This window comes from Chanodichthys erythropterus, chromosome 3, assembly GCF_024489055.1.
Source record: "Chanodichthys erythropterus isolate Z2021 chromosome 3, ASM2448905v1, whole genome shotgun sequence".
Lineage (NCBI taxonomy): Eukaryota > Metazoa > Chordata > Actinopteri > Cypriniformes > Xenocyprididae > Chanodichthys > Chanodichthys erythropterus.
Genome location: NC_090223.1, coordinates 11,485,721 through 11,500,031, shown reverse-complemented (window position 1 = coordinate 11,500,031; position 14,311 = coordinate 11,485,721). Strand labels below are relative to the sequence as shown.

Here is a 14,311-nt window from a genome sequence, read left to right as displayed (position 1 = left end):
AAATCTGATGGCTCAGTGAGGCCTCTATAGGCAATGCCACTTAACTTCTCAAGATCCAGAAAGCTAAAAAAGGTTCAATAGTTCAATCTTAATATTATAAAGCAAAAAAGAAAACTTTTTGTGTGACAAAAAAATAAATAATAATGACTTTTCAACAATCAAGTGATGGCCAATTTCAGAACACTGCTTTGAATCTTTTGTTTCGAATCACAATATCAATTAATTTTCAAAGTCTAGCTACATTAATACTTTCGGATTAATTAACTATAAGAAAAATAGACAAACACAGTAATTTTCAACACATGGACTGATAGACAGAAGCAACCTGGATTTAGGCACATTGTGACCTTTTAGGTCAGGAAAAGGTGCCGACAGGTCCCAAGTAGACGGTCACCAATACAGGACCTGCACACATACACAGGATTCACAGCTTCTTCAAGGTTGGAGTTGCCCTGAGCTTTAACTATAAACAGGAAATATTCCCAAAACATACTGATAACATGTTCTTGTTTTTCACATAATAGTTTGTCTGTCTGTTGTCGACAGATGTCAGCGCCACAAGACAGAAGGATGAAGGCCGGGACAGGAGAGACTCTTTCTGGCCCCATGTCATCGGTTGTTGGTGGGACGGGAGGATGAAGGCCGAGGCGGGATATAGTTGGTTAAGCCCCATTAACCAATAACAGTGGATTATCAGTGAATCCCAGTTGTTTCTGATGAAAGTTTTTAACCCTTTAACTGATTTCTCAACCGTACGGTAGACCTTACTTTGAGTGTGAAAAAAATCAGTCAAATGAAGGAGATGAGACAAAAATATACGACAGCTCTATTGTCCCACCCCTTTATTTGTATTTGTCATAGAGGGATGGGACTTTTAAATTTTCAGGTGACCGCATCAGTTTGCACACTTCAGTTGGTCACACGAAAGAATGAAGTTGCTGAACGGTCATCGAATAATAGGGTCAAACATGGTATCAGTTAAGGAGGGAATCAAACCACAATGTTTTAGTTAGTAGGGTAGAGTCTAAACAATAGAAATATGGCAAAATATAAGAGAAATACAGAAACACCTGTTTGCCATGACTTTCCAAAACTATGCATGACCGTACGGTTGATATATCTGTAAAGGGTAAAAATAGCCAGATGGTAGGAACTGAAGTGTGACAATAGGGTCATCTAAGAGTGGATTATGAGGATGTCCATGGGGATATTTTTAATTTTTTTCCTCAAGCAGACATAGTAAAAAAACTTAATGGAATATAAAATACAATTTCATAAATGTTACTCACACATACATTTATGCAGTATTTTATTTTGCGTATAGTTGAAAGGAACTGATCGGGTAATGAAAAGTAAGTGTTACATACATACAAAGACACTTTACTATCCCATGAGGCCTTGGAAGAGGACTTGCAAATTGCCAAAAATGGCAGATATAGCATGTCTGGATTGCATTCATATAGAACAGGGGTGGGCAAACTCAGTCCTGGAGGGCCACTGACCTGCAGAGTTTAGCTGCAACCCTAATCAAACACACATGAACCAGCTAATCAATGCCTTCAGGATTACTAGAAACCTACAGGCAGGTGAGTTTTATCAGGGTTGGAGAGCTAAACTATGCAGGGCAGTGGCCCTCCAGAGTTTGCCCACTATATAGAACATATTTTTATATTAGTGGCGAACTAAATTCTTCTTCAACTGTAGTACTTTGACAGAGATTTTGCAAGTTTTCAGAGAAAACTGATGAAGAAGAAGACTATTATGGCAACAGCAATAGTGTCCATTTTGCATAAAATAGTACCACAAATGTAAAAAATGTGGTAAAAAGCGTCATCAACAGTTATATAGCATTAGGGGCGGGGCCATGCTCTGTGGCTCTAGTGCATCATCGACAGTTATATAGCGTTAGGGGCGGGGCCATGCTCGGTGGCTCTAGTGCGTCATCGACAGTTATATAGCGTTAGGGGCGGGGCCATGCTCGGTGGCTCTAGTGCATCATCGACAGTTATATAGCGTTAGGGGCGGGGCCATGCTCGGTGGCTCTAGTGCATCATCGACAGTTATATAGCGTTAGGGGCGGGGCCATGCTCGGTGGCTCTAGTGCGTCATCGACAGTTATATAGCGTTAGGGGCGGGGCCATGCTCGGTGGCTCTAGTGCATCATCGACAGTTATATAGCGTTAGGGGCGGGGCCATGCTCGGTGGCTCTAGTGCGTCATCGACAGTTATATAGCGTTAGGGGCCGCACCATGCTCGGTGGCTCCAGTGCGTCATAGACAGTTATATAGCGTTAGGGGCGGGGCCATGCTCGGTGGCTCCAGTGCGTCATCAACAGTTATATAGCGTTAGGGGCAGGGCCATGCTCGGTGGCGCTAGTGCGTCATAGACAGTTATATAGCGTTAGGGGCGGGGCCATGCTCGGTGGCTCTAGTGTGTCATCGACAGTTATATAGCGTTAGGGGCGGCACCATGCTCGGTGGCTCTAGTGCGTCATCGACAGTTATATAGCATTAGGGGCAGGGCCATGCTCGGTGGCGCTAGTGTGCCGTCGACAGTTATACAGCGTTAGGGGTGGCGCCATGCTCAGTGGCTCTAGTGCATCATCGACAGTTATATAGCGTTAGGGGAGGGCCATGTTCGGTGTCTCTAGTTCGTCATCGACAATTATATAGCGTTAGGGGCGGCACCGTGCTCTGTGGCTCTAGTGCGTCATCGACAGTTATATAGCGTTAGGGGCGGGGCCATGCTCGGTGGCTCTAGTGTGTCATCGACAGTTATATAGCGTTAGGAGCAGGGCCATGCTCGGTGGCTCTAGTGTGTCATCGACAGTTATATAGCGTTAGGGGCGGGGCCATGCTCGGTGGCTCTAGTGCATCATCGACAGTTATATAGCGTTAGGGGCGGGGCCATACTCGGTGGCTCTAGTGCATCATCGACAGTTATATAGCGTTAGGGGAGGGCCATGTTCGGTGTCTCTAGTTCGTCATCGACGATTATATAGCGTTAGGGGCGGCACCGTGCTCGGTGGCTCCAGTGCGCATTCGACAGTTATATAGCGTTAGGGGCGGGGCCATGCTCTGTGGCTCCAGTCATCAACAATTATATAGCATTAGGGGCGGGGCCATGCTCTGTGGCTCTAGTGCATCATCGACAGTTAAATAGCGTTAGGGGCGAGGCCATGCTCTGTGGCTCCAGTGCGTCATTGACAGTTATATAGCGTTAGGGGCGAGGCCATGCTCTGTGGCTCCAGTGCGTCATTGACAGTTATATAGCGTTAGGGGCGGGGCCATGCTCTGTGGCTCCAGTCATCAACAATTATATAGCATTAGGGGCGGGGCCATGCTCTGTGGCTCTAGTGCATCATCGACAGTTAAATAGCGTTAGGGGCGAGGCCATGCTCTGTGGCTCCAGTGCATCATCGACAGTTAAATAGCGTTAGGGGCGGGGCCATGCTCTGTGGCTCCAGTGCATCATCGACAGTTAAATAGCGTTAGGGGCGAGGCCGTGCTCTGTGGCTCCAGTGCATCATCGACAGTTATATAGCGTTAGGGGCGAGGCCATGCTCTGTGGCTCTAGTGCGTCATCGACAGTTATATAGCGTTAGTGCCGGCACCATGCTCGGTGGCTCTAGTGCATCAGTTATATAGTGTTAAGGGCGGGGCCATGCTCGGTGGCTCTAGTGCGTCATCGACAGTTATATAGCGTTAGTGGCGGCACCATGCTCGGTGGCTCTAGTGCGTCATCGACAGTTATATAGCGTTAGGGGCTGGGCCATGCTCTGTGGCTCTAGTGCGTCATCGACAGTTATATAGCGTTAGTGGCGGCACCATGCTCGGTGGCTCTAGTGCGTCAGTTATATAGTGTTAAGGGCGGGGCCATGCTCGGTGGCTCTAGTGCGTCATCGACAGTTATATAGCGTTAGTGGCGGCACCATGCTTGGTGGCTCTAGTGCGTCATCAACAGTTATATAGTGTTAGGGACGGCACCATGCTCGGTGGCTCTAGTGCGTCATCGACAGTTATATAGCGTTAGGGGCTGGGCCATGCTCTGTGGCTCTAGTGCGTCATCGACAGTTATATAGCGTTAGTGGCGGCACCATGCTCGGTGGCTCTAGTGCGTCAGTTATATAGTGTTGAGGGCGGGGCCATGCTCGGTGGCTCTAGTGCGTCATCGACAGTTATATAGCGTTAGTGGCGGCACCATGCTCGGTGGCTCTAGTGCGTCACTTATATAGTGTTAAGGGCGGGGCCATGCTCGGTGGCTCTAGTGCGTCATCGACAGTTATATAGCGTTAGTGGCGGCACCATGCTCGGTGGCTCTAGTGCGTCAGTTATATAGTGTTGAGGGCGGGGCCATGCTCGGTGGCTCTAGTGCGTCATCGACAGTTATATAGCGTTAGTGGCGGCACCATGCTCGGTGGCTCTAGTGCGTCACTTATATAGTGTTAAGGGCGGGGCCATGCTCGGTGGCTCTAGTGCGTCAGTTATATAGTGTTGAGGGCGGGGCCATGCTCTGTGGCTCTAGTGCGTCATCGACAGTTATATAGCGTTAGTGGCGGCACCATGCTCGGTGGCTCTAGTGCGTCAGTTATATAGTGTTAAGGGCGGGGCCATGCTCGGTGGCTCTAGTGCGTCATCGACAGTTATATAGCGTTAGGGGCGGGGCCATGCTCTGTGGCTCTAGTGCGTCAGACAGTTATATAGCGTTAGGGGCGGGGCCATGCTCGGTGGCTCTAGTGCGTCATCGACAGTTATATAACGTTAGGGGCGGGGCCATGCTCTGTGGCTCTAGTGCGTCATCAACAATTATATAGCATTAGGGACGGGGCCATGCTCTGTGGCTCTAGTGCATCATTGACAGTTATATAGCGTTAGGGGCGGGGCCATGCTCTGTGGCTCCAGTGTGTCATCAACAGTTATATAGCGTTAGGGGCGGGGCCATGCTCGGTGGGTCTAGTGTGTCATCAACAGTTATATAGCGTTAGGGGCGGGGCCATGCTCGGTGGGTCTAGTGTGTCATCAACAGTTATATAGCGTTAGGGGCGGGGCCATGCTCGGTGGCTCTAGTGTGTCATCAACAGTTATGTAGCGTTAGGGGCGGGGCCATGCTCGGTGGCTCTAGTGCGTCAGACCGTTATATAGTGTTAGGGACGGGGCCATGCTCTGTGGCTCTAGTGTGTCATCAACAGTTATATAGCGTTAGGGGCGGGGCCATGCTCGGTGGGTCTAGTGTGTCATCAACAGTTATATAGCGTTAGGGGCGGGGCCATGCTCGGTGGCTCTAGTGTGTCATCAACAGTTATGTAGCGTTAGGGGCGGGGCCATGCTCGGTGGCTCTAGTGTGTCATCAACAGTTATATAGCGTTAGGGGCGGGGCCATGCTCGGTGGCTCTAGTGTGTCATCAACAGTTATGTAGCGTTAGGGGCGGGGCCATGCTCGGTGGCTCTAGTGCGTCAGACCGTTATATAGTGTTAGGGACGGGGCCATGCTCTGTGGCTCCAGTGCGTCATCATCAGTTATATAGCATTAGGGGCGGGGCCATGCTCAGTGGTGCTAGTGCATCATTGACAGTTATGTAGTGTTAGGGGAGGGCCATGCTCTGTGGCTCTAGTGCGTCAGACAGTTATATAACGTTAGGGGCAGTGCCATGCTCGATGGCGCTAGTGTGTCAATGATAGTTATATAGCTTTAGGGGTTGGACCATGCTCTTTGGCTCCAGTGCATCATCGACAGTTATGTAGTGTTAGGTGAGGGGCATGCTCGGTGGCTCTATTGCGTCATTGACAGTTATTTAGTGTTAGGGGTGGGGCCATATGGCAAGCCATTTTAACATTTAACAGTTAGACTGGATATGTGTTGCGGATATCTGTATTTCAGTTTTGCCTCGTCAAAAAGAACATTTCGGATGTCCGCAACTACATTCTTCCTATCCATAATTGTCATTTCAGATATCCACAAAGACATTCTAGGACAAATGACATGATATCTGTAATTCCAGTTTGAGATATCTAAAATTTGATTCTGACTAGTCACAACTCCTGTTCAAGATATCTTTAATTCAACTCAATTCAAGATATCTACATGTTCCTTTTCAGATATCTCAAATTAAGTTTTGACTAGGCGAAATGACGTTGTAGATATCTGTAACTGGAATTATGAATAGTCAAAATGGCGTTGTAGATATCTCAAACTGGAGTTAGGGATAGTCATAATTTAATTGTAGATATTATCAAGTTATAGATATCTTGAAATTAATTTTGATTAGAGATAACTGAAATTTGTGATATCTGTAAATTTCATTCCGCCTAGTCAAAATGTAATTGCCGATATCTTGAATTAGAGTTTTGACTAGGCAAAATGACGTTGCAGATATCTTTATGCAAATTAGGCCAGCACTTTTAGACCTGAGCAGAGCATGTTGTTGTTCTAATCATTCAAATCGCACCTGTTAACTCGTAAGTAGCACTGATTGGCACCATGCCATCACTAGTCATAATGACGTTTGAGATATCTTTAACCTACATTCTGCCTAGGCAAAACTGAATTACAGATATCTGCAACTGTCATTTAAGATGTGTGACGAGTTGAATGTCGTTTTCAATGACCTCATTGCAGATATCTGTAATTCAGTTTTGCCTAGTCAAAACTGCATTACAGATTATCTGTCGTTTCGACTAGTCACAATTACGTTACAGATATCTCGAATGACAATTCCAACTATCCAAAATGTAATTACGACTAGTCAAAAAGACGTTGGTGATATCTTCAACGTTAATTCCGGATAATTCCCAGATGTACCACCTGACCGCTGTAGATTCATTTAGGCGTTGATAGTGATGCCATGGAAATGCATAATTCCCAGTCCAAAGAACCAAAAGGACGTGAACAGGTCCGAATATAACGTCACGTGTTGTCATTTCAAGATTCCGGTAAATATGAGGTGACGTGAATGCAGCTTTATATAGCGTTAGGGGCGGGGCCATGCTTGGTGGCTCAGGTCACCATGGTAATCTTAATTTTAAGTATTTTTACTTACATTTTTGTCCATTCTTCTCCAAAGGCGAGATCCTCGAGCAGCTGTCTGACATCTTCTTTGGCTTCAGATATTGCTAATACTGAGAAAAACTGCACTAGATAGGGTTACTCGTGCTGTGAGGTGTTAGTGCGCCTGTCATTCACATCTTTATTTTTTAGCAGGACCTATAATTACATACAAGATCAGGGAAAATACCATGGTTGTACTATGACAAAAAGCGTGAAAAAACAAAACAAAACAAAAAAAAACGTGTTTGTATACATCACAGTTTGATATTATATACACAGACATAAAGCATGATGACAAGGTTATATATTTTGAATAAATCATAATGCATAAAAGTATTTTTATATTTTTTATTTATAAGCCTGAGGGATAAAACTAGAGCTAATTCAACAAGAAAAAGTAGAAAACAAAGGAGATTTATGCCAGTTTTGCTTGTGGATGAACATTTTTGAATATAAAATGAAGTAATTAATAACATATTCACACAAATTTAGGTTTTTGTGACAAAAAAAAAAAGAAATTATAAATTTAAATTAACCCAAAATATATTAGTTATACTGCAATTACTGGGCAGCTGTTTCTTTAACAAGAAAATAAGCAAGTTAATCAATATCAAGATATTTACAGATAGATTAAAGCTGCAGTCCGCAACTTTTTTTGGTTAAAAATGATCCAAAATCAACTTTTGAACAAGTACATAACCAGCCAGTGTTCAAAACTATCTCATTATCTTGTCTCGATTCACAAGTTAGCTTGTAATAATGTTTTATAATCAGAGCGAACTGGCGGATTTCGGCTGGAAATTCAAGTATGCAGCAGTTCCTCTGTGCGTCACGTCCGTAAACAGAAAGGAGTCCCGTCGAGAGGCTCAGTTAAATCATGTGAGGAAGCTGCCGGTAGAGGCACGTTTATAGCCTTTTCTCACAGCAGCTGAAATAATTAAACTTATCATTTTGATGGCGGATTGTAATCCAGAAAGGTCCAAATGACAATCATCAGTGACAACTGGAGATTAACCCGTAGTCAAAAAGCAAAAGACTTCGGACTGTGGAGTGGCTACAGACATTGCAATCTACAGGTAACGCTAATACACACTAAATACATAGTCACGCAGTGCTGATGTTGTTAACATTAACAATTTGAGAACAATATAACAGTAATAATAATTTGCAGGGTTTGGCATGATCCGAGCTAAGGGATCGTTAGATTTAATCATCATTGGCAGTGTGATTTATTGTAGGCCTAATGCTTTTTTCCTCAGTTGGTCAAAACAAAAGTGGCAGACATGTTACTTACTTGTTCAGATGATATTTTCCAGTGAAAATTCTTATATTGGTCATACTTTCAAGAGGTAGAGTCTGTGATTCTGAAGTGCAGTATCCACACCGGTGCGGTGATTGACAGCAAACATTAGATTCATCCGCGCTGACGACTGTGCCGAGGCACAACGCACGTACAGATAACTGTTCCGCATATGACTGCAATTGCATGTTTCAAACCGAGATGGCGACAAAGAGGAAAAACTGTGGACAGCAGCTTTAATTAAACCTTTAGGTTGTTGGCCAGTCAGCACAACCATCTAATGGGCATTCATTGGTGTAGTTTTAACATTATTACGGAGATATAAAAGATCACAATCTCTATGATTCTCTTGAAGACATTTTCAACATAAAACATGATATAAAGCACTACAATCAACACTACAATAAAGCACTACAATCAACCAACAAAATGTCCTTGTCACTCATCATGGCTGTTAGGAAACTAAGTGGTTTCTCCACTGTATGGATCTTCATGTGTCGATTTAGAGAGCGTTTAATTGTGAAACTCTTTCCACACTGATGACACGTGTGCGGCTTCTCTCTGCTGTGGATCCTCTCATGTCTTTTCTGAGATGATGACTTATTGAATCTCTTGTCACAGTGTGAACACTTGTAAGGTTTTTCTCCAGTATGAATACTCTCATGTGTTTTCAGAGATGCTGACACACTGAATCTCTTGTCACAGTGTGAACACTTGTAAGGTTTTTCTCCAGTGTGAATTCTCTGGTGACGTTTTAAATGTTTTGCTGAAATAAAAGTCTTCTCACACTGAAAGCACATGTACTCTTTCACACCAGTGTGTATTTTCTGATGTGCATGTAAATATGAAAGCAGTGAAAAACTCTTTCCACACACAGAACATGAATGTGGCTTCTCCTTCGTATGAACTGTCAGGTGTTTCTTCAGATCTGGTGACCTAAGAAATGTTTTGCCACACTGATCACATGTGAATGGCTTCTCTCCGGTGTGGATCCTCATGTGATCATTAAGATATTTTCTGTGAGTGAATCTCTTTTCACACTGAAAACACATGTATGGCTTCTCTCCGGTGTGGATCCTCATGTGATCATTAAGATATTTTCTGTGAGTGAATCTCTTTTCACACTGAACACACATGTATGGCTTCTCTCCAGTGTGAACTCTCATGTGAATCTCAAGACTTGATTTATCTTTGAAACTCTTCCCACACTGATCACATGTGAACGGTCTCTCTCCAGTGTGGATTCTCAAGTGAAGCTCAAGACTATATTTGGTTGAGAATCTATTTTCACACTGTTCACACATGAAAGGCTTTTCTCCAGTGTGGATTCTCATGTGAATCTTAAGGTTTCCTGAATCTGTGAAACTCTTCCCACATTGATCACATGCGTACGGCTTCTCTCCAGTGTGGATTTTCATGTGTCTCTTAAGTTTATCTGATTCTGTGAAACTCTTCCCACATTGATCACATGCGTACGGCTTCTCTCCAGTGTGGATTTTCATGTGTCTTTTATGTTTTGATGAATCCATAAAGCTCTTCCCGCATTGATCACATGTGAACGGCCTCTCTCCAGTATGAACTCTTACATGAATCTCAAACGTTTGTTTGGTTAAGAATTTCCATCCGCATTGATCACATGTGAACGGTCTCTCTCCGGTGTGGATCATCATGTGGCGCTCAAGATTTTGTTTGTTTGAGAAACTCTTTCCACACTGAGTGCAGGTTGTAGATTTCTCGGCTCTTCTTTTCTTTAAAAATGTCTTTTTAGTCTTTGAGCGACTCAAACCTGGAGAAAAACCTTTGTCATGATGTTTCTGCTCCATTTCACTCAGCTCTTCACTCTCCTCGCTCTCTTCCATCAGGTCTGAAATCAAAGTAAAAATATAATTATTTCATTTTTAGTGCATCAAAATAATTTAAAGTCCCTGTAAAGTCAATTATGAGAATACTTTCTAAACACTTTCTAAATGTTATAAATGTATTGCTGAAACACATTACAAAGTGAATTGTGTAATGCTTAATTGTAAAGTTAGAGCGTTAAACAGTTTTTCACCAAGTCTTTGCTCAGGATTTTTTGGGCGGAGCTATAACGGGGGTTTGATGACGCACATCGTCCCCCGAGCATAGCCCCTCCCCTAACACTATATAACTGTCGATGATGCACAGAGTGTGGCGCCGCCTCTACAGCGGTTCACTCGCTCAATCTCGAGTGTCATTACAGTTATACAGCCCTTTGCACATTTATAGTGCGTTCACACTTGTAGTTCGGTTCGTTTGGTTCATTTGGTCCGGACCAAAGAAGAAAAAAAAAAACATTTAGTCCTGGTCCGATTAGCGTTCAGATTAGCAATTTTATCACAGAACCAAAAGATACCGAACCTTCAGGCATAGGGATACATTCACAACGTGATTGGTCGGATTTTATGACGTATTGCCAAATTTGAGACGGATCTTACCGAACATCCAAAACAATGCTGTTTTCTGAGGTAAATGCGCTCATTGTGTGTGTGTGTAGCGGGGCGTAGCCTGAATGTGATGGTATTTTGGCCAGCTGGAAACTCTTGAAGAGTATATAAAATGTGCAAAGTAGTCAAAACAGTGGCGAGAATCCATCTGTCACACAAACAAACGATCTGCTGCGTGGAGACGCGTGTCTGATGCCTGTCATGGGCAAACTTGCATCTATGACGAGAAAAACCGACATGCTTGAGGATTCTGTCCATTTTAGGGTCTCATCTTCCTGTTTTTGGTTCATTTTCATGTCTTTGGTCCGTGTTGCGTTCATATATCATTCGAACCGCACCGGAGTTTGTTTGGTACGCACCAGGGTTCAGATGGCAGCATTCACATATGTTCAAATGAACCACACTAACCGGCCAATCGCACCAGGGTTCGTTTTAATTGAACCAAACATGACAAGTGTGAACACACCTTTAGCTAGTAATGCCTTCGTAATGCAAATGCATATTACATGGTTGTTATAATATACAATATGTTCGGTGTCCTTATTTACATTTCCTAAAACGACGATATGAAGCATTCTAAAGTGATCGTTCTACACCGGATAGTTTTAGAAACTTTCATCAGACAGCTGGGAATCACAGATAATCCGATGTTTTTTTGGTGAATGGGGCTGAACAGACCTCGTCCCACCGATAACCGATGATATATGGGGCCGGACAGAGTCTCTCCCGTCCCGCGGCACCGTCATTTGTCGACTCGACAACAGTCGGCAGTACATGCCCATCAAGTGTAAGTTGCAGAGTTTGCTTATGTTATAATTAGTAGTAGTCCACAGTAACTGTACTAAAATTTGCAACCCTCTAAATAATTATTTTTATATGCATCAGTATGTTTGACTCATTATACTCAAGTCAGTTGAGACGTGGGCGCGGTTTCAGCGCTGACAGAGGACACGCCCCCAGCATTTGAGGGCAGAGAGCGCTGCCTATTTTTTCGAGATTTTGATAACTTATTTCATTTACTTTAATTTAGATTTTTTTAATCATTCAAATTTGGCTGGGTGGTTAATAACACATTTTTCTGCGGTGTGACAAACTCAGAACACATACTTTAAAATGACTTTACAGGGACTTTAAAAATCGGGGGTCCCGCAAACTAGCGATCTGCAGGGGGCCCAAGGCCCGCGACGGATGTGGCCGCTCAAGGGCCCGGAGGGAGACCTTGTCATCTGAGTTTGAGCTCACGGGGACCTTCAGTTCCTGAGTTAAAAGCAAAAATGACATTTTAAATCGCGCCTGCTGGTTTTTGGCTAATATCTCGGCGAAAATTAAATGAAAATGCCTGAAATTCATAGTGTGGACAGACTTCATCTAGACGGTTCGAATGAGCCATCTGGATTAGTTGAGATTTCATTTATAAACATAGGAATATTTTGTGTTGACGGTTATAACTTCTATACCTGAAGCTCAATCTCCACAAAATTTGTCATGCTTATTTAGAACCATATGTGGCATATGCTCACTTATTTTCGTGAAGTTCTGAGTTTTCATTTGGGATTTATAGGCATTTTAGTGTATTTTGCCACGCCCCTTTTCTAAATGACCCTGTTACAGCCACCCAAATGCAAAAGTTCAACTTTTTTTCGATAATTATTGATCTAGAGAGTCCAGAGAATTGTCCTGCATTGGTTTTGTTCAGATCAGGTGAAAAACCTAGGACTAGTTTGCAAAAGTAGGTTTTTCACATAATCATGAATATTTAATGAACGATTTGATTGACATCATTGGTTCTTGAGGCAAAGTTGTTCAGCATGAGGAGATCTATCAAATGATATGCATATTGTCTGTATGTATGAAACACCACATGATTACAAAAGTGTAAATCTTGTTAGCGCCAACTAGTGGCCGATTTCTTTCAAAATTCTTACAGACCTCTAGGACCATGAGTCGAACATGCCCACAGAGTTTTGTTCAGATCGGCCTCCGTTAACCTTGTCTAATAGGTGCTCAACATCATTGACTGATGGCGGTCATGTTTTTTGAGATATGCCAATGTCCTCATAGACCATCATGCCCCCTTGGATCAAGACTCTGCACACCCCAACGAAACACGTCATCGGCAGGAGACGCAGATCGGCACAGAACAGATCAAGCATAGAGACAGAGCGCATTTATTATAATCTGAAAACCACGCCCACCGGGGGAAAACAATCCAACCGTCTCCATTGACTTTGTATTGCGTGAGGCTGCCTTCTTGTCTTTTCTGACTCATTACAATAAACAGAACAATGCCTAAAAGCTGCTGTGTGACAAGGTGCACAGCTAACAAGCTAAAAAAAAAACAGAAATAAGTTTTTATAAGCTGTCGACCCCAAAAAACTAATGTTTAAGGACACAAAAGTGGATACAGGCAGTGAGACAGAGCGCGAAACTGTCATATTACTATAAGAAATGCATTGGAGGGGGTCGTAATCGGTGACAACATATGCTAAACAAACCAACAAAAACAAACCATTCATTATTTTTAACCAAGTCAAAGAATTATTTCACCTGTCGCTGATTACGTTCCCCTCCAATGCATTTCACGGAGGCGTGCCCCCGTTTCTTGACTCCACCCCCACGTCAAACCAGTGCCATAAAGAGATCCGCACAGAAAAGTGCAGCGCAAAGAAAAACCGGTATCGTGAGCGCACGCTTGACTGAAACGCAGAATAAAATGAGCGTTGCAAATGATTTAGTGGGTTTGAGCATGAAAAATGTGGCAAAGATAAAATAGGATTACAGCTGTCATTGATTTTTGTAATTGATTATATTTTTATTTTTGCACTACTTTATTTTATTTTCCAATTTCTTATTTTTGTTTGCAAAACTTATTTTTTTATTGCTCAATTCTTTTTTGTGTTTTGCAAAACTTTAAGGCATTAATTTGACTCCATAGTCAACTTACAACATTTTCCACAGTCGATCAAAATAGGCAAGTATTGTTTTAATGGCATATTTACTTGTGAATGTCCACTGAATGTCCAATGTAGTGTGATTAACAAGGCTATTGAATATGGATGTCCGAATGTGCGAATATAAAACCAACTTTACCCAAGTTGTAAATAGTCTTCTCCATCTATGATCGAAGTGTTTACAGGCTTGCTGAATAAAATATAATACCTTTTTATGTGCTTGTTTTTATACACTATATTACAAGGCAAGGCTGTCTGAATGATGGCCAAAACTATACAGATGAATTATTGAAAAAATAAAACAGTAATTTATCACAATATGACATTAAAACAACAATAATAGAGAAACACTACACTAACAAGATAGATAAATAACTACTCTACAACAACATATATACAAATTAATCTGAATATAGTTTTAGATTATATAATCTAAATAAGGTAATGCGATCATTAACTTGTTAGTTTTGTACAGAAACTTACGATGATCATAAAAACTTTAGAAAGAGAGAAAAAAGAGCACCACAAAGCAACATTTAATGTTTCCAGAG

At 42.7% G+C, this 14,311-nt stretch overlaps 1 pseudogene; it reads right to left on the bottom strand.

The window, feature by feature from the left end:
- Positions 1–14,311, bottom strand: part of LOC137003241 (zinc finger protein 721-like) — a 78,961-nt pseudogene that overhangs the window by 59,327 nt on the left and 5,323 nt on the right.